Here is a 26,202-nt window from a genome sequence, read left to right as displayed (position 1 = left end):
CTGTTTTCCCAACACTTCCATGCTATCACTGTGTGCTAGATGATTGCATCAGCTGGCAGTAGGAATCTTTTATACCTGCATCATAATAAGGTGCTGTTAGTATAGGAGTCATGTAAAAATATTTAATATATACATTAATGTTTATAGAATAAATCAAAATCATTGTATGTATACAATGATTTCATCGAATTAATGAAAACATCACAGTTAATTTTAATGTTCTCTGTACTGGGTAATACATTTTAAATATTCTACTAACAAGCATTAATTAAGAAAAGATTGTATTAGCTCAGATTTTCTGGAGACATGTGTTAGCAAATAATGCATGACAAGAATCTCACAAATATGTAGGGCAAGCAATCACAATATATTACCTTAAGTAATATATTACTTAAATGTTGATAGCTCTCCAAAACTGTGGGCACCTCATCAATTCAAAGTGAAATTTGATATGACAACATTTAACTGTAATACAGAATACATAGAGATAGACCAGATTTAAAAAAAAAAAAAAAAGAGTACACCTACTACTCTAATGAGAAGAGTTCACATAATTCAGTTGATATGTCTGGTATCAGAATGAGGACATAACTTGCAATTTGGAATTAATAGTTCAATTTTAATACAGGTGCGTGAATGCATGCTTTGGCAATTATACTCCAACAAGTTTAGGAGACTGCTGCTATTTTCTGGGTTATATAAATTTGACAAGGTCATATTGATGGGAAAAAAGTGATGTTTTCAAAGATTACCTTGTGCTCATGCTGAGATGAATTATGACCAGAAAATGCACATAATATATATCTGCCTTAAATCTGGCAAAAAGCAATGGCATAAAGGAGAATATCAATAGAATCCAGGCATTTACAAAAATGTATTCAAATCTAGACAAATTTGAAAGATAATTCTTAGATCTATGATAATAAGAAAAACACTTGGCCATTTAGGTCAAAAGACAATAAAGGAAACAGAACCCAGAGTTCTTACAACAGCAAAAACTGAATATTCCAACACAGATGAAGCACAAGAAAACGATTTTAAAAAACTTTATGAAGATTATAGAGGCACTTAAAGAGGAAATAAAAAATTCACTTAAAGAAATCAAGGAAATTACAAAATAATGTAAGAAATCAATAAATCCTTTAAAGAAAACCAAGAAAAAACAATAAATAAGTGAATGAAATGGTTCAAAACAAGAAAATTGAAATACAAGCAACAGTGGAGGAGAGGGTGACTGAACTGGGGTTTTGCCCCATAGTCAGACTGATGACTATCTTGAATATCACCATAGAACCTTTGTCTGGTGACAGATGGAGATAGAGACAGACCCACATTAGAGCACTGAACTGAGCTTCCAAGTTCCAGTTGAAGAGCTGAAGGAGGGAGAATATAGTCCAGGAAGTCAGGACTACGAGGAGTTGGTCCATCCATTGAGACAGTGTGCCCGAGCTAATGGGAGTTCACCAACTCCACCTGGACTGGGAATGAACGAGCATGGGATCAAACCGGACCCTCTAAATGTGGTTGACAATTGGGGCAGACTGAGGGGACAATGATAATGGCATTGCGATTTGTCTCTACTTTATGTACTGGCTTTTGGGGATCCTATTCTCTTTGGCTATAAACCTTCCTAAGCCTGGATGCAGGGAGGAAGGCTTTGAACTTCCCACAGGGAAAAGTGCCTTGCCCTCTAGTAGGATTGAAAAAGGGCATGGGGAGGGTGTGTGGGGGAGCAGGAGGGAGTGGGAGGATGGAAGGAAGTGAGAAATTTGATTGGTATTATTTATAAAGTAATAAAATAATTAAAAAAGAAATAAAGCAATAAAGAAAACATACAGTGGAAAACCTGAATAAGTGAACAGAAACTACAGATGCAATCATCACCAAGAGAATTAAATAGATGGAAGAGAGAATCACGGTTGTTGAAGATACAATAGAAGAAACAGATTCATTGGTCAAAGAAGCTGTTAAATCCAAAAATTCCGAACACAAAATATCCAGAAAATCTGGTTCTCTATTAGAAGACTGAAGCTAAGAATAATCAAGATAGAATAAGAAGAATCTTAGCTCAAAGGCACTGAACATATATTCAACAAAATCATAGAAAAAAAAAAAAAGATTGCCCAACCTAAAGATGGACATGCCTGTAAAAGTACAAGTGCACCAAAGAGACTGGACCAAAAAAGGCCACTCACCATGTAACAAGCAAAACTCTACACTTACAGAATAAAGCAAAAGTATTACACACTGCAAAAGAAAAATGCCAATTAACATACAAAGGCAGTATCGAAATACATCCAACTTTTCAATGGAAACTCTAAAGCCAGAAGGTGATGGACAAATGTTTTGCAGACACAAGAAATTACAGATGCCAAACTAGACGACTATATCAAGTGAAGTTTTGAATAATGATAGACACATAAAATGAGATATTGCATGACTAATTCAGATTTAAAGATTACCTGTCTACAAATCCAGCCCTACAGAAAGTATTAGAAGCAAAACTCTAACCCAAAGAAGTTGGGTGTACTCATGAAAACACAATAAAAAATCTGACAATAGAAAAACACAAAGAATGGAAGCACAAATACACACACACACACACACACACACACAAACTACCACTACCACCCAAGAAAACCAAATGTAACAGAAATTAACAATCACTGGTCATTAATGCCTCATACCATCAATCGACTCAATTCACTGTTAAAAGGACAAAAGCTAACAGAATGAAGAGAAAAACAGAATATATCCTTCTGCTGCATACAAAAATAACACATCAGTAATACTGCAAAGTAAAGGGTTGGAAAAAGAGTTTCCAATCAAATAGATCTGAAAAGCAAGTTGGTGTAGCTGATCTAAATCTAACAAAATATCTCAAACTAAAATTATTCAAAAGAGATGGAGTAGAAGGACATTTAATATTCATCAAAGGAAAAATTCATCAAGATGAAGTCTCAATTTTTAACATTTCCCTCAAATACAAGGACACCCACAATTGTAAAAGAAACATTACTAAAGCTTAAAACACACATAAAACACATCAGATTAAGAGTAGGAAACTTCAACACTCCACTCTCACCAATGGACAGGTCCTCAGACAGAAAACAAAGAAATAAGTAAAGTAGCAGATGTTATTACTCAAATGGAGTTAACAGACATCTTAGAACATTCCACTCAAGCACACACACAAAAAATATATCTTCTTCTCAGCACCTCATGGAACCTTCTCTAAACTGATCACATACTCAGTCACAAAACAAATATGAATAGATAAAAAAAGTAGAGCCGGGCGGTGGTGGCGCACGCCTTTAATCCCACCACTCTGGAGGCAGAGGCAGGCGGATCTCTGTGAGTTTGAGGCCAGCCTGGTCTACAAGAGCTAGTCCCAAGCCAGGCACCAAAGTTACAGAGAAACCCTGTCTTGAAAAAATAATAAATAAATAAATAAATAAATAAATAAATAAATAAATAAATTAGAATAGCTCTCTGTCTTATCAGATCACCATGAATTAAAGTTAAAGTTTACAAAATGCAGAAAGCCTAAAAAGTCATGGAAATTTAACAGTGCTCAAGTGAATTACCACTGGGTCACTGAAGAAATAAAAAGAAAGTAAAAACTTCTAAGAATTCAATGAAAATGAATGCACAACATACCAAATCTCATGAAACCCAATGAAAGCAGTACTAAGAAGAAATTTCATAGCACTAAGTGCCTACATAAAGAATTTGAAGAAATAGCTGACTAGTGACTTAACAGTACACCTGAAAGCTATGGAACTAAAGAATCAAACTCACCCAGGAGGAGCAGACTGTGGTAAATAATCAAATTCAGTGCTGAAATCAATAAAGTAGAAAAAGAGAACAATAGAATCAATGAAACCAAGAATTAGTTCTTTGAGAAAATCAACTAAATTGACAACACTTATCCTACCTAACTAAAAGACAGAAAAAGTATATGTAAACTAACAAAATCAGAAATGAACAGGGGGATATAACAACAGGCCCTAAGGAAATCCAGACAATCATTAGGTCATACTTCAAAATCAGAAAAGTAAAAAAAAGTGGACAATTTTCTTGACAGATACCACACACCAAAATTAAATCATGAACAGAAAATCAGTATAAATAGACCTATAACATCAAAGGAAATAAAGCAGTTATTAAAAGTCTCCTAACCATTGAAAATCCAGGGCCAGATGATTGCAGAGCAGAATTCTCCCAGATTTTCCAAGAGGAGAAAATACCAATACTCCCCAAATTGTTCCACACAATAGAAACAGAAGAAACACTGCCAAACGCTTTTTATGAGGCTAAAAATACCTTGATATACAAACCACACAAATATGCAACAAATAAAGAGAATTACAGACCAGTCTCCCTCATAAGCATTGATGCAAAAATACTCAATGAAGTAATGCCAAACAAAATTCAAGAACACATCAACAAAGAATGATCCACCATGATCAACATAGCTTCATCCCAGGGATGAAGGAATGGTTCAACTTACAAAAATATGTCAATCTAATCTACCATGTAAACAAACTCAAAGAAACAAATCATATTACCATCTCATTGGATACTATAAAACACTTTGCAAAATCAAACATCATTTCATAATAAAGGTCTTGGTGATATCAAGGAGACAAGCAATATACAAACCTAAATCTAATAACAACAATATACAGCAAACTGATGGCCAACATTCAATTAAATGGAGAGAAATTCACATTACATCAATCCCACTTAAGTCAATTATTCCCTCATTTGAATTTTTCATTTTAAACTCTCCAAAGTAGTACCACACATGGTCCTAGAACCTGAGCTGTGATGCTTCTCATTCTCAATGTAGGAAGGATTTTTTTCTTTTTAAAAATACTTACTTTCTCCTAATGGACTTTTCTGGGTATCTCACCAAATTTGCTGATTCTCGGTTTTTCAGAGGTGTCAGGAGTAAACTCAAGCACTTCTTGTGATTATTAAGCAACACCTGCTTTCCAGAGTCATGGCAAACTGTAGCTGACTTATATGAGTGCTTGCATGGAGAGACTCAGATGCAAACCTTAATGTAGAGCTGGCAGGCATGACTTCTTTGTCTATGTAGTAATGCCATGAATTGGAGTACCAAATGTTTTATTTTCAGCATAGTGGCCATGCCTTAATCTACTGCTCTTTAGCCAACAATTATTACTTCACAGTTACCAACCTGCTTTCCTGATAGTAGGCAAGTCACTCAGGATGCAGCCTGGCAGAAATTTTCTTCCACAGTCACTGGACCTGTTGCCGCCACTAGAGATAGCTTTAGCTAAATCTCAAGATTTAACAGCTGACTGGAGATTCAAAAGCCAGGGTAAAAAACCTGCCAGCTCAGGGAGGCTGGGTAGCAAATAACTACCTTTCTTTTTTTTTTTTCTTGCATCTCCAAAAGAGAGCATCCTTCCCCTCCATCCAAACAAAGAATGCCATGCCATTCCAAATCACTCCTTACTAATTCCTGGCTAACTCAGCCTCCTGTTCCAATGTTAATTTTGTTTAATCAACTCAAATGAAAACTCATGGTTTACAGTGTAATTGAATATCTCCCAACAGTTTCTCTTTAGTGTAATGATACTGGGTTCTGCCTGGTAGCCTATGACTTAGACAACCATGTGTTTTTAGCATAGTTAATGGTATCAAATGAGATATATCTTCTGTAGCAGTGTTTTGAGCTAAGTTTTTTCTCCTTTCTATTAGTCACTTTTCTCAAAGGTATGATAAAATATTTGATAGAAGTAACTTATTAACAACAACGAAGAAGAAGAAGAAGAAGAAGAAGAAGAAGAAGAAGAAGAAGAAGAAGAAGAAGAAGAAGAAGAAGAAGAAGAAGAAGAAGAAGAAGAAGAAGCAGAAGCAGCAGCAGCAGCAGCCCTGTTTGGCTCATGCTTCATCATGGAGAAAGTAGGGCACACGGACTCCGTAGTAACAGAAGTATGTGTCAGGACTCCTCACACAGAGGCAAGAACTCAAAGCAAGGAGAGCAAGCTACAAGAGGAGTTTTCAAAATACCTGCAGTAAGCTATTTCATCACCTAGATTGCACAGTTTCCAAAAATGTTGCCATTAGTGTACTATGTTTAAATACATTAACCTGTTAGACACTTCTGATGGCATAGCATATTCATATTAAAAAAAGGCTTCATTAGGAATAGAGTTTATTTCAACTTTATTCAAATCTGGGTTTTTAATAATCCAGAACTGTGGCATTTAGTGCTTAAACATATTTAACAGTATGCCAAATTTAGAAAAAGACAACTATAAATCTGATATTAAAAAAATGACTGTGCATTTCCTCTTACATCCAGCATAGGTTGCTGACAGATGCAGAATCAAATTTCTATCTTCATGCAATTTCTCTCAACAGTGAAGTAAAGGGAATCATCCATAAAGTCCCAATATAAAAGGCTTTATTCTAGATGATTGTAGACATCACTTTCCTCAGAAATTGCCCTGTTTTCTATCTGCAACAGAAAAATGCACATTATTCCATTTTGTATCATTTTCTCCAGGCAGGAATTGGCTTGTTACTTTGATGGAAAAAATAAAGAAATTTTATCAACTTATAAACAAATGATTCTCTTTCATTTGTAGAAGAAATAAACAGAAAAGCTCATGAATTTCACCATTAAATAAGCTATTGATTGCAGAAAAACTCCCGAAAGCCTATAATATTCATTCACTTTAAAGCAGTCCTACCATCTCTTCTCACTTTAAGTTTATTATGAATTATTCTTTCTGCCTTCTGTATTTACAACCTCAGTTTCTTACACCACTAGTAGAGGCTGGGAGCATTTTCACATTCAATTACAATAAAAAAAAAGTGTTGTTTCTTTTGCATTATTTGCAAGATCCTGCACACATATTCTGAGCATGTCGCTCTACTGTCTAGCACACTGGTACATCATAGTCTTCAGCCTATTCTGATTAATCTTTGATAATTCTAATGTCCTGTATGAGCTGTGTCTCTCTCCCTCTGTGAGGATTTCCTTTCATCTCAGAGCACAATAAGCTGTTGTTCATCCCAGAAAGCCACACTAAGATTTTGTTTTCTTCACATCTCATGCTTGATCTTAAGTCTTTTAACACCAGGCTCAATTTTTGACATATTTCTAAACGTCTCTCTTGAGACTGTGACATTTTGTTTGGCAGTCATGTCATGGCACTATTATACATCTTGTTTCAAACTGACTATTCCTTTAAACATTTTTTTTCAATGAATAAAGAGATTCAGAATGTTTGTAGATGTTCCCAAATGTCTTCATTAGGGTTACTATTGCTGTGATGAAACATCATGACCAAAAGCAAGCTGGGGAGGAAAGGGTCATTTTGCTTACACTTCCTCAATCATAGCCCATCAATGAAGAAAGTCAGTACGGGACTGTTTGATTAAACAGAGCATGAACCTGCAGGTAGAAACTGATGCTGAGACAATGGAAGGGTTCTGCTTACTGGTTTGTTTCTTATGGCTTGCTCAGCTTTCCTACAGCACCCAGGACCATAAGCCCAGGGATAGCCCCACATACAGGTGAACGGGTCTTCCCACATCAATCACGTCTTCCCACATCAATCACTAATTTAAAAAAAAATGCCTTACAGCTAGTCTTATGGGGGCATTTTCTTAACTGAGGTTTCCTCCTCTCATTTGACTACAACACGTGTCAAGTTGATAGAAAACTATCCAGCACACCCAATTTATATAAAATACCCTTGAAGAAAAAATCAAAATCATTTCTAATATGCTCATTGGTTAAATACATACATTTTATTTATAAATTCCTCTAGGCTTTCTATAATTCTGACATTTGCCTTAAATTTTGTGTCATCATGTGTAGTGATGAGGTGAGCAGGCCTGCTTTTTGTCCCATTCCAGTCCCACATAGCTAGCTTTACACCCGAAATAACAACACACCAATTGTATTCTTTTAAACACCGCCTGGCCTATTAGTTCCAGCCTCTTAATGGCTAATTCTCACATCTTGATTAACCCATTTCTAATAATCTGTGTAGCACCATGAGGTGGTGGCTTACCGGGAAAGATTCTAGCCTACGTCCATCTCAGGTCGGAGAAGCATGGCATCTGCCCAACTATGCTTTCTTTCTCCCAGCATTCTGTTCTGTCTACTCCACCTATCTAAATCCTGCCCTATCAAAAAGCCAAGGCAGTTTCTTTATTAACCAATGAAAGTAACACATAGGCAGATGACCTTCCTCCATCAATCATGACTAAAATATCTCCAAAATTAATCTTTGAAATTCATTTTTCTTTAGAAAAGGACTTGTTCAGGTGTCCATTATAAGCTTAAAATGATCGAGGTACCTTTTTACACTTAAACCATCTTCTTCTTAGCTCAAAACATAAGGTTTTCTGATTACATTAACTCTCCAACATCAAATGAGAAGTCATGATATCCTCATGAAATTTAAAAATACACATTAACACACACTCATATTCCTTGCAATTTCTCCTTTTATTTTCCTTGTCTTCGACTCCACAGAGTACTCTTGTTTTGTTGTTTTGTGAGTTCTTCTGTAACAGTACCACATCCTCACTTGATATTTAAAATTGTTGAAAACAGATGGAAAAGAGGTCATGAATGTGCAAGGAATTGAAGAGGCGTACTGAGAGGGTACAGAGTGAGGAAAAGGAGGGGAGCAATGCCAAAATTCAAACATGATCTCAAAAATGAATAACCAAAGAATAAAAACATCTCTCTATATTTGCAAAAGATTCAATAGTTCATTTTGTTAAAAACACCCTCTGTTTCTTGAATATTAGATATCATACTTCAAAAATATACATGTCCACCAAATAAGTGTACGAAATCCTTCCATCTCCAAAATGAGCTTTTATCTTTAAGTGGAGAAGTTATACAATGAATGGATGTTTGTACACGTTTTCCCAGGAAGAAGCTCACACACACACATCTACATGTACTGACAGTGGTCCTCAACTATCATTCACTATACCTAAAGTGGTAAGGTGTCACCTCATCATGAATACAATTAAGTATTTGAAAAAAAACTTTTATGATTCAGTTTTTCAATCTCCATAAGAGACAATCTGTTTTCTCATGAGTCACTATAGGCTGTTGTCTGATCTACTGAACAATAAACTGTTCAGTTTTTTTTTCAACTTTCTTACTGAAAATTACTACACTGTTTTAATGCTTTCACTTTGTCCTTTCCAGGAGGATTTTCCTTCTGTATGAATGGGAAATAGAGTCGAGCATAACAAAACCTCACAAGAATTTTATTCTCCTAACTCAAGGCTCTAAACATACTAGAATGAAATCATAACTGCAATAAGCATATTACAGTTTGAAACATATTACTGTTTCAAATCAGAAACCTACTCCCTTTTTTTATTTTACTAAAACTGTCTCCAAACATGTCTCAAAGCAGTGAGTATATAGTGATTTTATGACCATTTCTGAAGTTTAAGTTCAAAGAGTGATGCAGCTAACGAGAGCAAAGCCCATTTAGGCCTGTGCAACCTCTCATAAAACATGAAAATTGAATCACTGATCTGTATTATTTAAGCTTTAAAAGCAATTTTCTTGGATTACCTGGCTATCTTAAGCAAATGGACCTTTCAGTCTCTTTTATACATAGTAATCTTAATTCTTCATGGTATTCTGGGCAAAGTTTGAAAAGTCTGTACTAAAAAGTCATGTAAGACATATTCTATAGTGTGTGAGAGCTGTACAAATTCATTATTAAAATATTTGGTTGAAACTTCCATGCCAAAATAATGAAACTTTTCTTTGAAAGGAAATGGGAATCGGGTGGGAAGAGTTGGGGAAAACAGTAGGAGAGTTGGAAATTATTTAAATAAATATGGTTGTTATAAGTAAGATTTTCAAAAAATAAAAAAAAAACTCTTACTGAATAAGTGGCTATAGGGTGCTCAGACTTAATATAGTATCTATACCTTAGTTTTACCTCAATGTTCAGGAAGAGAGAAAAGGTAGAAAAATATAAGAGTAAGAGATTAAAGAAGACAAGAGTGAAACTGTGTCTTCCAGGAACTGACTGTCCCAAGCTCATTTCTGCCGCTGTGATAAATTGTAGTGCTGCAAAGGCTGTGATGCAAAGAGACGCTGAGGACAAAGGATCAGACGGCATACAATTCCAGGTCACAGTCCGTTCCTTTAGGACAGTCAAAACAGAAACTGAAAGCATAGCATTTGCAGCCAGAGCAGAGAGAAAATAAATGCACAGATCCTTGATTCTTCTATTCATTCATAAAAATTATGGGGCTTATACTCTAGTGAATGGTGCTACCCGTAGTAGGCTAGGTGTTTGTTAATCAACAATCAAAGTAATTGCCAACTGCTCATCTGATATATAAACTTTCTCACTTGAGGCTCTCTTCCAAGAAATTCTATGTTGTGTCAAACTGATTTTTTTTTAAAATAAGAATAGATAACGATGAAATGGAAATCTTTCTGTAGCACACCCTTACCTAAAGACAAATTTTAAATAAACCTTCAGAAATGTTTGGCTCACCACACATAATACTGCCTTATTTCACACTTTAAAGAATGTAGGTTCCCATTCTTTTAATGTTCTTTTAAAATTTAGACACTTTGCAGCATCTCTTTGTCTAGCATGAGCTGTGAGTGCACATGTGCAACGTTTCTGTTGCCGTGGCCTGTCATGTAGTCATTCATTGCCTCCTGTATTTAAATCTTCTTCCTGCAGTGCTCTCTGAACCTTGGGAGGAAGGGTTGTATTTCATTATTCTAGTTTACCAAATCAAATGGAAATAAAACCTGAATGTAAAAAATCAGCAAATGAAATTGAAGAAATATTTTATACCTTTTTTGAACAATATTTATTATATATTAAAATTTTACCATAATTAAATCACTTCATCTTTCCCTTTCTTCTCTCTTAACTCTCTCATATACCCCTATTTTCTCTCTTTTAAATCATAGTGGCTTTTTATATTAATCGTTGTTACATACATGTTTGCACAAGTATGAAATCTCAAATACATAAGTACAACTTGTTCAGTCTTTATTATTGTTATACTGATATATTACTTATATCTCTATTTTCATTTAAAAGTATAATTTGGCACTCCACTTAGCATGATCTATAAATAAACTTAAGGGATGTTGTTCTTTTTTAGTTTTTGTTTAGTACCTGCATTCTGCTGTGAGAAGAAAGGGTTGCATAAATAATTCTTATGTCCTCTAAACACACTTATCTCAGAAGTGGATTTAATAACAAACAAATGTTAATCTATAATATAATAATTGATATTTTTAACATAATGTAGTATTTAAACATTTCGCCCAAATCTATTGTTGAAAATGATTAAATGTTCTTGATAGAACACAAAGCAATCAATAATAAAATGTCTTTACTAGGAGTATTGAATAAGAAGGTTAGATTTAATTACAGATTCCTTTGTAGAAATATTCCTGAGCTGTCATTGTTATCTCTTCTCATAAATTGTAATCTTATGACATTCCATTGTTTGAAGGATTCTGTCAGAGTTTGCTCTTCAGCAATTTTCACTCTCAAACATTCTATAGTTAACTGTAGAAATAATGCCAAGACCCAAAGATACTACTCCTGGGCATAAAACCAATAGATATTTAACCATACCACAAGGACATTTGATCAACAATGTTCATAGCAGCATTATTTGTAATAGCCAGAACCTGGAAACAAGCTAGATGCCCTACAACTGAAGAATCGATTAAGAAAATGTGGTTCATTTACACAATATAGTATTTCTCAGCTGTGAAAAACAGTGACATCATGAAATTTGCAGATAAATGAACGGAACTAGGAAAAGCCATTCTTAGTGAGGTAACCCAGACTCAAAAGGACACACATGGAATGTACTCACTCATAACTGGGTATTAGCAGTAAAGCAAAGGCTAGCCAGACTACAATCCACAGCTCCATAGAAGCTAGGCAACAAGGAAGACCCTACTAGGGACACATGGATGGCACAGGAAAGGAGAATGAGATGAGAACATGAGGGGATGGCATGGTCAAAGGAAAAGAGGAACAGAATAGAAGCACAAGAAAAGAGAGATCTTGATAGAAAGAGGCACCATGGGGTTAGGGAAAAACCTGGTGCTAGGCTAATTCCCAAGAATCCACAAATATGACCCCCATAAAACTCTTAGCAATCATGGAGAGGGAGTTCAAACTGGCCTTTTCTTGTAATCAGATTGGTGAGTAGCCCAAATATCATCTAAGAGCCTTTATCCAGCAACTCACTCACCAGATGCAGAAAACCATAACCAAGCACTAGACTGAGATCTAAGAATCCAATTGAAGAGAGGGAGGGGGAAATATATAAGCAAGAGATGTCAAGATCATGATGGAGAAATCTACAGAGACATCTGAACCAAGCTTGTGGAAACTCATGAACTCTAGACTGACAGCTGTGGATCCTCCATGGGACCAAACTAAGACTTTCATATGTGGGAAACAGTGACAAAGCTTGGATTATTGGTGAGGCACCTGACAGTAGGAGAAAGATTTATCCCAGGTACATGAGCTAGCTTTTTGGAGCCCATTCCCTATGGTGGGATACCACTCTCAGCCTTAATGCAGGGGGGAGGGGCTTAGTCCTGCCACAACTTATTGTGCCAGGCTTTGTTGACTTCCCATTGGTGTACTTACCCATTGGAAGGAGAGGATGGGGGTGTGCTGGGAGGGGGGCAGAGAATGGGAATAGGGAAGAACTGTGGATGGAATGCAAAATGAAATTTTAAAAAGTAAACTAAAATTAAAAAGAAGAAAAGAAATAATGCCAAGTGATTGTAAATGCTGAGTGGGAAGTTGTTCTCTTAGTTTAAGACACTTCCCTGATGTAGACCCATAAACTGTAGGGTAATAATGGAGAGACCAAGTCTTCCATACCTCCTCTAAATGTATGAAAATAAGTGATCATCTTAAATTGATCAAAATCTTACTCTTGTCTGTCTCAAGGAGGGCATCCTTCATGGAGCAATACTGGACAGAGCAATAGAAGACAGTAATTTCCTCCTGAATAACGCAATTACCTGTTGATGAACCCTGTTATTCAGAATGTCAATGGACCCAAGTCTTCATTATTGGACCCAAGACCCTTTGTCAGTTTCCAAAAACATAGTGCTGAAAAATTATTTAAAAAAATGAGAGACACAAGTGAAAGAATAAAAAAGGCCCTCGTAAGAACAGGCAGCTTTAGGTGTGCTTTTTCCCTACTTCATACAGACTATTAGCCTCACGGGATCCTTTTCTCACTTGTTATCAATAGAGAACATCTGTCTGCTTCTAATCTTTTCCAGGAAATAAGCCACAAGGTAGAAGGTCATATTGGGATACCTCTAGGAATAAACTATTTTTGTTTTAATGACATTTCCATGACCATCAAACATCAGACCTTCAAGGACCCCAACTGGTCAGGATGCTTACCTAATAAAGCTATTACATAGCAAGTCCTTTCTGACCAAGTCATGAGAAGTAAAACTCAGGCTTGGCGATTCCTACCCCTTAGCAGAGGCAAACATGGCCAATCAGGACTGCTCTTTTCCATATTCCAGGAATTGCCTGGTGGACAAACTTAAAGAACACAGATAACGCCCAAATAAAAACTGACATAACCTGTTAATCCCCAAAAGGAAAAAAATCATCACAGCCAAATCAATTAAAGCAATCTTTTTATTCCTGCACACAAGATGCATACCTCTAAGACAGCATTCAACATGAGAAAGACAAGGATTTTATAGCTCAGTGGTTACCAAATGGGGGATTTGGCAGGCAACATGGGCAGTGTGGGGATAGGAGGACCAGAACATAAGCGTAAAGAGTTAGTCATAATGACCTCCTGAAACAGAGACATGATGGCAAGGTTGTTTACCAAGGTAGCCATAACAACAGGTAGTCATAACAACCTTTTGAAATAAAGGTAGGGTTGAAAGATTGTTATAAACAACTTTTTGAAATAAAGATATCATTGCCATGACCTAGAATTGGTAATGCATAACTAATTGTATTCAATGTTACAGGTGGGGTATAGCCCAATGCTTTTGAAATAGAGGTTTACTCATGAACATAAATGAGTCTAGTTTGTCTTTGCTAGGCCAAAGGTGAAGATTGGGTAGTATATCAAATCCACTGTCTGCTGCAGATGGGTCATTGCTTTTTTCTTCACGTGTCCAATAAAAGTGTCCCTTTTAAAGCTCTTGTCTGATGTGAGTAAATACTTTCATTCTTCAGAATTCCTAGAGACAGTAACCTGCCCTTCTGTTTACAAGGAAACCTTAACAATGGAGAAACACACAAAATTCTCAGGATGTGAGAGGTGGAAGCCAAGGAGAAGAGGAGATAAAGCTGAGCTTTCCCTCACAGTAAGTTCAAGCCCACCCTCGCCAGCACTGAATTCAAAGTCACATTAACATGATTTAAATGATGACAAAAGCAGGAATATGGGTAAATCTGGTACAGTTCTTGTTCACTTTCTAAAATTTTGTATTGACCAACTAAAGAGCTTTTCAAAACTCACTGATCAGCCATCCCATTCAGGGAATGCCAACCATATTTTGGAAGACCCATCCATAAATGAGGCACAATCTTGAAGGAATGAAAAAGTTTTTTAAAATGTTTTTGGTGTTTTTTAAAATATATATTTCAAAGCTTGATGGTTTATAAACATATATACATATATATTGATCAGCTTATTACTCTGATATTATATTATCCATATATCAAACATATAAGAAACAACACTTTTAAGCAAAGCAGTTTTATTGATAAAGCCAGGAAAAACAGTTTTAAAGGTATTATTTATATCAGGAGATCATTAGCATACTATAAAATGCAGGAGCAGTATTATGCGATCATTCCAATCATTTTGTACATATGTGTTGATCAACTATATTCCAGTTTATGTTTGACCTTTGTAGGAAATATAAATCATTTCAGAGGGGTTTACTTGTTGTTTTATTTCATTATCACCACGTATATTATCTATTATCTTAAGTTGTGAATGCATGCAAGAGAGCTGTGCAGGGTGTGTGTGGGGGGCACTATATGGGAGAGGGGAGTTCCAGGAAAGAAAGCAAAAGGAGAAATGAGGTAATTATATTTACTTTCGAAAAATAAAAGAGTTAACTTTAAAAAACATGTAAGTCAGAAGGAAGAGTAAAGGTTGATTTTACTCTGCATCTCCCTCTAGGACGTGAATAGATTGTTTCCTCTGCCTGACCATAAACACAGGTACATACACTACCCATATTTCTAATTTATTTTCAGTGAAAGTTATTGGACTTTTTCAGAGTTTTGCCTTTAGAACAGATTGTTTCCCTGGCATCCTTTCAACGAGTTCCCTCATCAGAAGCCGGGCTTTTTCATGAGCCATTGTTTACCGCACATTCAAACTCCGCAGCTTTTCCTAATGACTCTGCTTTCTGGGCTTTCATTTTATAAGTAAATGGAAGGGCTGAAAAGCCTCCCTGCTGAGGGGGGCTGATTCTGGAAAGTGACTTTCTAATGTCTCAGCCTGTCCTTTAGGAAATTTTACTTTCCCCACCAGGAGTCTCCTTCCTTAGCATTCTTTCATATTTTTGAGATGCTTTTGTCTGGGACCTCATTTAAAGCAGTGTAGCCAAGTGGAAAGAAACAGCGCTGTGCCTAGAGGGAAGGGAGGGTGCAGAGTGGCCTCTACTGCTCTGAGTCCTCACGCTGTGGCCTTGAACTTTCCTGTGCTAAGAAATACCATGGCCTTTTTTTCTAGTGCTTTTCTGCTTTCTACGCCCATCTTTTGTCCTTCAGAGAAATTTGAAAGATAAATTACATAAAGTACCTTTTTTTGATTTTTTTTTTTTTGTATAAGCAATAGGGTATTCTTCGGGAGGACTGGCAAATTAGTGAATTGAAAATAAAAGCCTATTGTGTTCAATTTAAAATAATAAGTATATGTGCATGGGCACGAAGTGGGAATTAATAGTTTTGATCATGTTGCATTATCCCAGGTGGGAAGTGTATTGTTCCATTTATTCTTCCCTGCTGCATTGTGTCAATTGTATAGATAAAAATATAGGTCCAGAGACCCTGATTTCATTCTTAACAATTTTGTTAATTCAGGAAAAAGAACAGTAATATTAAATGGAAGAATTGTTTACAATCAAGGGGTAGAAGGGAACATTTGGTAACTGGATACAGGTAATGGATATACTCTATTGTAAATATACTAAGTATCCTTGATTTGTTTACTTTAAAATGGTTAGTTTTCTTTTATGTGACTCATATCCTGTTGTAAAAATGCTAAAAGTTTATGAGATAGATAATAGAGCTACTGTAGCAGGTGAGGTATATGCAAGTGGGCAAAGACAAGTAGATGCTAACAACAAAGGGGCACCAATCATGAAGGCAACAGATTTGACAGAAAACAGATCCCAAGCTTCGCGCTACAGAACTGCAGTATCTAAATTATATCTGTGGAGTAAAATCTCCACAAAATTTAGGCACATTCTGATCTTTAAATTACCAGGCACATAACCATGATAGAAGTCTCCACCTTTTCCCAGGAATAAAAGCAGATCTCTTCAAGCCTGTCACCATAAAATACTTGGGAACAAGAACACTGGGGGCCACTCTACATAAGATGTCCCATACTGCGCTGCTTTTCTGTGACAAACCTTTGCTTTGTGTTCACTGCAACACTCAGTCTGTGTCTGATTTCCACCCCACAGGAGACAAGGGCCCACACAGCAGATGACATTTATATTAAGTTTTGTTTGCCCAGTAGTACATTTTTTTAAGATTAAAACACTACAGCAATGTCCCCAAACAAGACACGTTGAAATTCTTGAAGGGAAACATGGTTGAGAAAAACAAGATTTGAAATTATATTTTTATTCTGGGTCTTAACCCCTAACCCGACATGGAGCTCAGGTGGCCACGTGGGGAACGTCGAGGACTCATATTGCTCTGGAGAAGAAAGCAGTGGATCCAGAGGAAGGGGAAAGGCCACCCAATCCCTCATCCCCAAACCATAAATTGTGCTGAATCTTTATCCACAGAAACTCTAACTGTAGCAGAGAAAAAGAAATAAGAAGGGCTGCAAAGTTAAAAAAACAAAACAAACACAAAAAAACACATTTCTTCTGTTTTGTTTGCTATTCTATAAATTATCAATTTAATTATAAAAATTTATGGAGTGTCATGTGAAAATTTGTTGTATGAGCATAGTGTAAAATAGTCAAATTAGCATAGTTAATATTTCTGCCTTAGTAGTTTTATTAATGAATAATAAAGGTGCATATCTGTGGTACATATATACATGCAAATGTAATATACACATGTAGGTATATATAACAACTAAAATATCTTTTTATAATCCTATAGAATGAGCAAGAATGATAGGGTATATAAAAGGATTGAAGGATACGAATTCTACTGCATTATCAAACATAGCATTCTATCTGTTTTCTGGCAACTTTTATGTTTGCACTTTTAACAAATAGGATTTTTCAGATACACAAAACAGATCTATTCATAGTTTCAAATTGGAAATTTCACAAAAGTAATTTATTAACATAGAAGTCATTGGCATTTTAGAGGACAGCTTTATAATACCTTCCTGATCGAAACATACAGTGATGATCAACTTGAAACATATAGTGATTATCAACGTGAAGATCTAGATTGACCTAGGAGATTGGCCTTTGAGTGTGGCTATAAAGGCTTATCTCGAATAATGTAATGAATAGGGGAAAACTCGCCTTAATTATAGGTAGGACCATTCTGTGGGCAGGATATCCTGGGCTGTATCAAGAGGAAAGTAAACTCTTGAAAGTAAGCTTGCAATATTCCTTGGGCCCTCTGCAATGCCAGCAAGTGCTCTTAAGGTTGTTTCAAACTGATAATCGAGACTAACCAGGACACATGCCTAAAGAGTGGACAGTCCCATCAATGAACGAAGGTTCTGGACTTCTGAAGATGAACGTGGAAGCAGAATTCAAATATCCCTTGCTTTCTATTTTCTGACTGAATACAATTTGAGCAGCCACCTTTCTTCAACAATCTATGGTGTGTCTCAGAACTGTGGTTTAATATCAAATTGCTCTTAACTTAATCTCATTCATGTTTTGTTATATCAATGAGTCAAATAAGTCATAGATATGGTCTGAGCAAAGAACATTTAATTACCAACAAGTCTATGAATTCTTATAAAAGGTCAGATTTGAGTACTCATGAAAAATTGCTAAAGCATTTTGGTGCATTGTTGATAGAAAAAAAAGATAGAACGTGATGGGCATGCAAACATAAAGGAGAAAAGAAACCCCTTTGGATGGAAGAAGGCAATATCAGTATTCCATAGGAGTTCTGCACTCACTGAGACACGTTTCAGAAACAGTAGTGGCTGTGACATAGGTTGACCAGCATTCAAATGGTAAATAAAATAGGAAGACCAAGGACATTTTGTTTACTGAAAGAGTACCATCCGACTAAAGTTTAGGCATGCATTAACAGGGCATTGATAATTCTGAAGCAATTTTCTTTCATAAAGGTGTCACTTTTGCCTTCACACACATCAGTAGTAAATATCTATTAACTCTTATCTTCAAACAATATTATTCAAAGTGATATTCTAGAATAATTCCACTGACTCCAAGATTGTTAGTATTAACTGTGGTGAGGTACCTTTTATGACTCTTTTCAAATTTGCCATCATAAATGGGAATATTTAGAATGGTGATATTTTTAAGTTATTCATTTTCACTTTGTAGGCAGTAAGCAAGTATGAAGCCTGTTGATAGCCAGGGGCAGAGCTTTTCTTTCCAAAAGTGATTAGGTACAGTTTTGACAATTAGCCAAATCACCGTGCAGGAAAGATTGGAGTTCAAACAAAGATAACTGCAGGGCCATACCTTGGCTAGCTTGTTCTCGCCTGAAACTTAAACCTCATGTCAGGACACTAAAGAAGGAAGCAGGGCAATAGAACAATGTGGCGGATCATCATTGTCCCACTGCCAAATGTGGTCACATTAAAGAAATCTCCATTTTAACATTTCACTATTATTTTCTGTCCTAGTTACAGTTTCTGTTGGTATGAAGAGACACTAAGATCACCATGGCAACTATTGTATAGAAAAATATTTCACTGGAGTATGGCTCACTCCATAACAGTTCAGAGTTTTAGTTCATTACTATCATGGCAGGAATCAGACAGCATGCAGGCAGATACCGTTCTGGAGAAGAAGCTGAGAGTTTTTACATTGTAACCCATAGGTAACAGGAAGTAGTTTAAGACACTGGGTATGCATTGAGCATATATGAGACCTCAAAGTCTACCTCCACAGTGGCACACTTTCTCCAACAAAGTCAAACCTACTAATAGCACTGTTCTCTATAGGCTTCTGGGGTCCAATTACATTCAAACTACCCTATTTTCCTCCATGGCCCCCATAAGAATGGAACAGTGTCATAATGCAAAAATGCCTTTAGTCCAGTTTCACAAATCCCATTGTCATAGTCTCCAAAATGTCTAAAAGTCCAAAGTTCAAAGTCTCTTTTGAGATTTATACAATCTGTTAACTGGATCCCCTGGAAAATAAAAATCACAGATCACCTACTTCTCACATATAATGGCACAAGATATACATTATGATTCCAAAACACAGAGAAGGGAGCACAGTGGGGAAATACTGGAACAAAGTAAAACCAGCTGGGCAGGCTCAAAACTCTAAGCTCTGCATCTTCATGCTTGATGTCAAAACACTGTTCATATATCCAACTCCTTTCAGCTTTGTCGATGCAACATACTTTCTCTTGGGCTGGTTCCACTCCCTATTAGCAGCTTTCCTTAGAGGTATATCACAGTTCTGAATCTCCAATATCTTAGGGTCTCCATGGAAATTCAGGCTTCAACTTCACAGTTTCAAGCAATGGACTCTTTAGTCCTCCATTTAGGGACACCCCTGACACTTGCCTGGCCTTAGAGGCTTTCCTTAGTTGCTCCTGGTCTCTAAAGCCCAAACCACATGGCCAAAGCTGCCAAGGTCTAGCTTTCTGGGGCTGGTATGTGACCTCCACACTCAATTATATCTTCACCAACTTCTCAGCTTCCTGCAAAGCATCATCCAGTACTATGAGTTTTAGCCAGCAATGAGGAAGCTTCCCAGAGGTTTGAGATTGATTTCTCATTCAAAAGCCTTCATGAAAACCCATTAGTAGGTTAAATTGAAAACACAACTTAAGAAACTAAAAGAATTCCAAAGTCATACCTGTACAGACTTTAATGATGCCATGCCCAGAAAAGCATAGATAATTAAATGAAAATTACAGTACAAGACATGGGATGCCTTTGTTGGTAGTTTGAAGGAGAATGGCTCCCACAGGCCTTTATGTTTGAATTCTTAATTGCCAGTTGGTGGAACTCTTTTCGTAGAATGAGGAAGTGTGAATTTTTTGGAGAAAGATTGTTACTGGTGGGTGAATTGGAAGATCAAAACCCAGATTATTTCTGATCATATCCTTTGAGAAAAAGGATTTAAGGTTTCAGCTACTGCCATGCTCCCTGCTATAACAACTAAGACACTTCCCTTCGAATCATTGATCAGGAAGTCCCCAGATAATCACCAAAACAGCAGAGGCTCTTACCATTGCCTTTGGCTACCCACCATAGCTACATGGTAAGACCCTATTGCTGAAGGCAGTATTTACTTTGGCACCAGAAACTTTTCTAGTTCTGAAAGTCTTAATCTGCAGTTTTATATTTCAAAAACTTCTATATATTCATCATGAATAGCTTTTTTTAAGTATAGAAATAGTCCATTCAATACAATTGACCTCATTTTGCTTTTATTCAAGCTATTGGGTATATAAACATTTTTTTACATAAAGAGTTTTTCTTGTGTTGAAATACAGTGATAAAAAATAGAGCATTCAGTATGAAAATATAGCAATACAGACTTTTAAAAATAATATATTCACTGTGTAGAAAAACAGTGATAAAAACTCATTCCAACTAATAATATGCAAAATTTATTCTGTCAGCAATATTCACAACAAAACACTTCAAGGAGGTTTAAATTCTAATTATTTCATAGAAATATTTTAGAAACAAGAGAATAGGAGACTAGATTATTTTTCAAAAATCTTAATTATTATCTTCAACAAAAATAAAACTTCATGCATAGAATTGAGCTTTATGATTTTGTGTGTGTGTGTTTCTGAATAATATTTAACATTTTCAGTCAATGAAGCCTAAAAAGTTTCATACTTGTGTATAGGGTACTTTTCTTATTCTTGAGACAAAATACATCAAAAAATGAACTAAACAGCCTCAAGGGTTGGTCATTTATTTTGGTTCATAATTCAGTAGGTTTTTGTCCATCAGGTAGAAAGTGTATATTCAAGCATTCAATGTACTTACTGTATTTATCTATATATAAAATTAAAAAGTCATCTTCACATTCATATAAAAAACTATAACAATCCCCTTATTTAGAAAAATGTAGGAGCTTGAATTGCATCTGTTCTGTATCGTTCACTCTCATTGACAGAAATGCACACACACACACACACACACACACACACACACACATTTTGTTGTTTAAAGCTTTAAGAAAGTAAAGTTGGTGCTAAAACTGCTAGGACGGTGTGTAATCAAAAGTAACCATGCACTACTTATTGAACCATTCTACTGGTCAGCAGGAGACTGTAAAGTTAAAGAAGTAAATGATATTTTGTTGAGATGGTAAGCATGTCAGTCAACAAGACTTACTTGATCTGACATACCCACATTCATGAAACTGAGGATAGAGTTCAGTTGTAGAGTGCTTGTATAGTGTGTAAAGGCCCTAATTCAATATACATATAGCCTCTGGAAATACCTTAATCAGTAATGTCAAGCCAGAAGGCTGTGTTCAACTCTCAGAATCCACTAAAAATCTCCAGCATAATGGTGTGTGACTTCTATCCCCAGTGCTGGAAAGACAGAGACAGGTAGACTCCTAGAGCTCCTGGCCAGCTAAACTAGCCTAACTGGTAAGCCACAAGTCCAATGAGAGACCCTATAACAGCAAAATAAGATAGAAGTTTGGAGAAATTGACCAGTTAAGAGCACTTGATGTTCCTACAGGCAACTTAAGTTTGGTCTGTAGTATCCACATGACAACTCACAATTCCTTTAACTCCAATTACAGGGGATTCTATACCCTTCCTTGGCCACTGTGAGCTGCAGGCTTTCATTTGGTACATTAATGGTACGTGCATGCAATCAAAATTCTCATACGATTAAAACAAAGATTTAAAAGTCCTTTTTTAAAGCCTGAGATCAAATGATTTTTCAGGAAAGGAAAGTTGCCTGTGGCAATTTTTGAAGACTAATAAATTATAGGGATATTTCATGTGTGTGTTTTAGTAAATAAATATTGTCTGATTTTCAGAAAAACAAATCAGCCAAGCCACTATAGAAGTTTTATGCTTACCAAGACTATGTGACTTCAGACTAAGCAGACAGTGCCTCCCCTCCCACCATTTTATATTCCTTCCAGTGCTGAGATTAAAGGTGTATGATTCCCCTAGCATTGGGGCTAAAGGTGTAGCCCATAGCCACCTAGATTTGTTTCTGTATTGATCTTGCATAGCCAGGGTGGCCTTGAACTCGCAGAGATCCTTCTGCCTCTGTCTCCCAAACTCTGGGATAAGCCTTTCTGATCTTTAGGCAAGTATATATATATCACTATAAGAAATCTCAGTTCAGACATCGAGCTCAGTTTGGCCTCAAGTCAAGTCCATCATTCTGTATTACCAAATGGTGGGTAGGGTTATGTGGAAGAATTACTTGTTAAAGTGGAGAGACAAGGTGGTGAGACTGAAAGCAAGCATAAGGAGGTATACGACTCACAATTTTATGTTAGCATATTCTTGAGGGAACTAATTTATTCCTGCAAGAGTTAACTACTACATTGGACAAGTATGAATTCCTTCATAAAGGTCACCATGACTCAGTCACTCGTATTAGCTCACAACTCCTAAAGTTCCTGTCCTCTTCAAATTATATTACCAAGTTCCCAGCACATGACCATTTGAGTGGCAGACAATGTCTCAGTGCTAGATAATATGATGTCAAAATGATTATTCCTAATGACACCAGCAGTCACTGCACTAGCAGGTTGTGGGTAAACTAATGAATTCGGTCATGAAAAGAAGTAGGAACAGCCAGGTATAGTGGTACATACCTTTAATTCCAGCACTCAGGAGGTGGAGGCCTGCCTGGTCAACATAGTGAGTTGTAGGACAGCTAATACTGCATAGTGATATCCTCTACGCAGAAACAAAGCAAAAGGTAGAAAGGACAATATAAATACAGACTGAAAGATGATTGTCTAAGGTAAAATTTTTTGTTACTTCTTTCAATTTTTGAAATTATAGTTACATCAATTTTCCCTTCCCTTTCCTCATTTCATATACTCCCATATATATTACTTGTATATATGTATGGGTCATTGAAAAAAAAAAGGAAGCAAAAGGATTGGGAAGAGCCAAAGGACCAGGGAGTTCTATGTGACATTGTCTATTAGGAATGTCATAAACTTCATACATATAAGTTTCAACACGAATGTCTAACCATGAGTTGAACAAGGACAACAATAGGCATACTAAAGTATACAGAAGAACATCTATGAGGCCTCATCTCAGATAGAGAACTCTAGACAACTAAAAAATGCTGAGAGTGATAACATGTCATTCGAGGGAAGATCACACCTAGGTAACATTGTAAGGTATTGAAAAAAAATACAAGCCACAACAAAGTTTTAAGTGTAATTTGTACTCTGTTATTTTATAGTTCAGAATAACATTTGCTCTTTTTTCTCTTCTGATTTACATAGAGAAATAACTAGATATCTGGAGAATATTATCTATTCTGAGGGAAAAATGATTACCCCCACCCATTATGTGACTGGATATATAGCAGTAATTTCTTCTCTGAAGTGCTATCATAAACAATTTTTCTTAATGTTTAACTAAAATAATAAAAAAGCACAATTTCCTTGTTCTGAAGAATTTTGAGCATGAAAGTACAGTTAAGCCTTCCTGGCTTAAGAAGACTACCCAGCCTTTATCGTGGATATGAAAGTGCACTCAGTTATACGACATTTTGATTTGTGTCACGGGCCATGAGAAGCAGGTGGCAACTTGTGCTCGGAGGTCAACTCACCAGAGGCATGGTTATCTGATGGAGGATTAATCCTGTCCAGACAAGGTCTGCAGGACCATTGATTCTGAAAGCTGTTGCTCACTTTTGCTGAAGCAGTTTGATGTCTCCCCAGAACCTGCACTGTAGTGTGTAATCTCGTGTGATGTGTATACATAATCTCATGATTGCATCTTAATCTTATGGGCGTGTACATCTGTTGGTGATCAGATAGGTGACTTTTCATTTAGCTATATAGTTCTGATATATAGAATATATACTGGGACTTGCTTCATAACTGGATCTTTTTATCCAACAAGGACTGTGGACACTGAAAAGCCTACCTTCTTCATTTGCTTATTGGATAGATTCTCCCTCCCCATTAGACCTCCAATGAGAGAATTCAGTCACATAGCCTTACTTAATTACCACAGCCATAACTTCATTCTCTTCCCTGGGATACATTAGAAGCCACCTCCCTGCAATAATCATCCATTTGGCAGGGCAGGTAGTCAGGGAAGGAGTCTTTCAGAGAGTTCACATTTGGGACCTTCAAAGACAATGGGACATTCAAGCTCAGAGAATTGCCTTTGTTTTGTGTGTGCATATAGACTGGAAACTTTACAGAATAGAAAAGAGAGCAGCAGAATAATAAAGCAACCGATGAAGAAAAGTATGTAGTGGAGAATTCATTTCCACCCTCAGATCCTTCTAAATCCCCCGAGCTTGCCATATGTCTTCTTCTGAGCCCTGAGGAGACACTGAGGCTGGCACTCAGAGGTCCTTCATAGATTCGGACTCCATCCTGTTTATTTTTCTCCCTTCTGAGTTCTCCTGAATAGCTTTCCCCTAAAGTTACTTTAAGTCTCAAGATTAAGCTGACTTTAATGAATATTTTAAGACAAAGGAGCAAAACTACTGATTAAGAGGCACAGCTATTCTTTTCACCAACATTCTGCATGGTGGATACAAAAATAAAGATTGACAGGAATGTTCAGCTTGGCTGGGCAGAGGCAATGGTCTGGTTTACCCCCACAGAAAACACAACGCTTGCTTTACTTTTACCATTTCTGCATAATACTAAAGAAATTTGCTACATATTTTAAGTGTCTCTAGCTCTAGTCTTCCTGATATGTTCACACTCATATAGCATGTTTTCTGGCTGTAGCACAACCATTTCAGATGAAGCCAACTAGTACTGGGGTTTTTGACCACAGAATGTTATTGATAGTATAGGAATTTCAAAAGTTGATTTAAAGATAGCAAAGTAGTAATCCTTGACGTACCAACTCTAAGGGCATTTAAAGTATTCAGGACTAATTGGAACAACTGTACTTGTTAAGTGCATGTTACTCTAGAAACATGATACCTTTGTGTCTTTGACAATGTCATAATTCACTGAATAACAATAAATTCATAAACTGTGCCAAATAATTTGACATTTATTCATCAACCTCTTACTTCGGATATTACATAATAGCCTTGGATTCTGGCAGTCAAACACTGTTTTTCTCTAATCTCAAGTATGAACTCTCAGACCTCACATTACATTATACAAAGGTACATATATGTATGTCAGATATACATATATATGTTTTCAGAGTAGTTACAAATCCTTGAAATAAATTCAGAATTGAAGAACCTTTCTTAAAGGCAAAGCAGAAACTAGATCTGAGTACAGAGAAACAGCTGTTTAGACATAAATTCAGCCAATCACAAAGTTGTACAAGGTTCAGCACTTCTACAAGGTGCAGATTAGGGTCTAAATGAAGGGCAATTTGAATGTATTTTATTAACTAGAGAAGAGATTAGCTACTCTAACACAACCAAAATCAGGTATTCCTACTTTGTAACCCCAGCACACATACAATATATTGTTTGATGATGAAAAACAAATGCCTGCTACAGCATCCTACCATGAGGTGTCTTTTCTTTTAAATGACTCTGATCTATTACTCATTGTTTTACCATATTCACGATCTTCGCAGGTTAGATTTTTCT

This window comes from Alexandromys fortis, unplaced genomic scaffold, assembly GCF_014885135.2.
Source record: "Alexandromys fortis isolate MF-2015 unplaced genomic scaffold, M_Fortis_MF-2015_v1.1 scaffold_17, whole genome shotgun sequence".
In the NCBI taxonomy this organism is placed as follows: domain Eukaryota; kingdom Metazoa; phylum Chordata; class Mammalia; order Rodentia; family Cricetidae; genus Alexandromys; species Alexandromys fortis.
The sequence above is the reverse complement of the archived record's forward strand: the minus strand, read 5'-3'. Positions refer to the sequence as shown.